Source organism: Galeopterus variegatus, unplaced genomic scaffold (genome assembly GCF_000696425.1).
Source record: "Galeopterus variegatus unplaced genomic scaffold, G_variegatus-3.0.2 Scaffold7208, whole genome shotgun sequence".
Lineage (NCBI taxonomy): Eukaryota > Metazoa > Chordata > Mammalia > Dermoptera > Cynocephalidae > Galeopterus > Galeopterus variegatus.
This window is the reverse complement of record NW_007733319.1, coordinates 47,013-49,333: the sequence shown is the minus strand read 5'-3', so window position 1 is coordinate 49,333 and position 2,321 is coordinate 47,013.

The following is a 2,321-nucleotide window of genomic DNA, read 5'->3' as shown; positions in this document are numbered from 1 at the left end:
GTCTCAGTTTTGAGGGTCTTTCAGGCAGAGCCTTTGGTGGCAGATGCCAATGTGAGATGGTTGAGAACAAGAGTAGCTCTCCGCCAGACAATCCGCATCAACTGAGCTAGGGCTTGGGTTTTTATACGGTTTTTATACCTCCTATCTGTACCACCTGTCTGGCTTATCAATGCCATGTGTCTGTTGGCTGACATCTTAGACTGTCTGCTTATCAGCTTGGTCTGAAACAAGTTGTTTACTGCTAGTTTGGTTTCCTTAGCATGACTGACTCCATTTTGTTTCTCAGCTTAAGTGCTTCCGTTTATATGCTCTATACACTCATTGTTTTGATTTGCATTTCTTCAATTACTAATGATACTGTGCTTATTGGCCATATGTACATCTCTTTTGGAATAATGTCTATGGAAGTCCTGTGCTTATTTTAAGTTTATTTTTATTTATTAAAAAATTTTTTTTCAGAGGCTGGCCGGTACAGGGACCAAACCCTGGGTCTTGGTGTTATCAGCACCATGCTCTAACCAACTGAGCTAACCAACCAGCCCTTTGCTTATTTTTAAATTGGGTTATTTATCTTTTTATTATTGAATTGTAGGAGTTTTTAAGTTTTTAAGTATATTCTAAACACTAGACTTTATCAGATACATGATTTGCAAAAATTTTCTGCCATTCTGTGGGTTTACTTTCTTGAAGCACAAAATCTTTTAATTTTGATGATGTCCAGTTTAACAAACTTTTCTTTTGTGGCTTGTGCTTTTTGTGTCATATCTGAGAAACCCTTGCCTAATCCAAGGTCATGAATATTTATAGTTATATTTTCTTCTAAGAGTTTTATAGCTTTACCTCTTACATTGAGGACTATGATTCATTTTAAGTTGATTTTTGTACATTGTGTGAGGTAGGAGTTCAAGTTCATTCTTTTGCATGTGGATATCCAGTTGTCCTAGCACCATTTGTTAAAAAGACTGTCATTTTCTTACTGAATTGTTTTGGCGCCCCTATCAAAATCAATTGACAGGGCTGGCTGGTTAGCTCAGTCATCAGAGCATGGTGCTTATAATACCAGGGTTCAGGGTTCAATCACTATTTGCCAGCTAGCCTCCAAAAAAAAAAAAATCAATTGACCATAAATGTGAGGACTTACTTTTGGACTGTCTATTCTTTCTATATTTTATTCTAATGCCAATACCACAGCATCTTGATCTGAATAAGTCTAGATCAATTAAGATTATTAAATCAGTAACTCATAATATTCCAAAACAGAAAGCACCTGGCACAGATGAGTTCACTGGTGAGTTCTACCAAACATCTAAGGAAGAAATTGTATCATTTCTCTGCCATTTCTTCCAGAAATAAGAAGCAGAATGCATACTTCCTAACTCATTCTATGAGGCCACCATTATTCTACTATCCAAACCAGACACAGACGTTATAAGAAAGGAAAGCTATAGTCCAATACCTTTTATGAACATAGATGCAAAAATCCTCAATAAAATGTAGTAAATTGAATCCAAAGATGTGTAAAAATACATAATTATACATGATGATCAAGAGGGGTTTATTCCAGGCATGCAAGGCTGGTCCAACATTCAAAAATCAATTAATGTTGTCCATCACATCAACAAGCTAAAGAAGAAAAACCATATGATCAAATCAATAGATACAGAAAAAGCATTTGGCAAAATCTAATACCCATTCATGATAAACACTCTCAGCAAACAAGGATTAGAGGGAAACTTTCTCAACTTGATAAAGCACATTTACCAAAAACCTAGAGCTAACATCATACTTAATGGTCAGAAACTACATGTTTTCTCTCTAAGATCAGAAACAAGACAAGGATGTCCACTCTCACCACTCCTATTCAATATCACTCTAGATGTCCCAGCTATGCAATAAGACAAGAAAGCCAGCAATAGGCTTTCTGTAGAAAATACAAGCTGATTCTAAAATTCATCCAGAAAGCAAGGGACCTGCAATAGCCAAAACAACATCAAAAAAGAAGAAAGAACTTAGAATACTTATACTTTCTGACTTCAAGACTTACTATTAAGCTATAGTAATTAAAGCAATGTGATACTGGCATCAAGATAGATAGATTCATCCATGGAGCAGAATAGAGTCCAAAAACAGATCCATAGGGTGCAAATGCCATTCAGTGGAGAAAGAATAATCTTTTCAAATGGTGCTGGAATAATTTGATATCCATATGCAAAAAAGAATAATAAGAATTTAGATCCATACATCACACCACAAACAAAAGTAACTCAAAATGATCATTGACATAAATATATAACCTAAAATTATAATTTTAAATCTTTTTT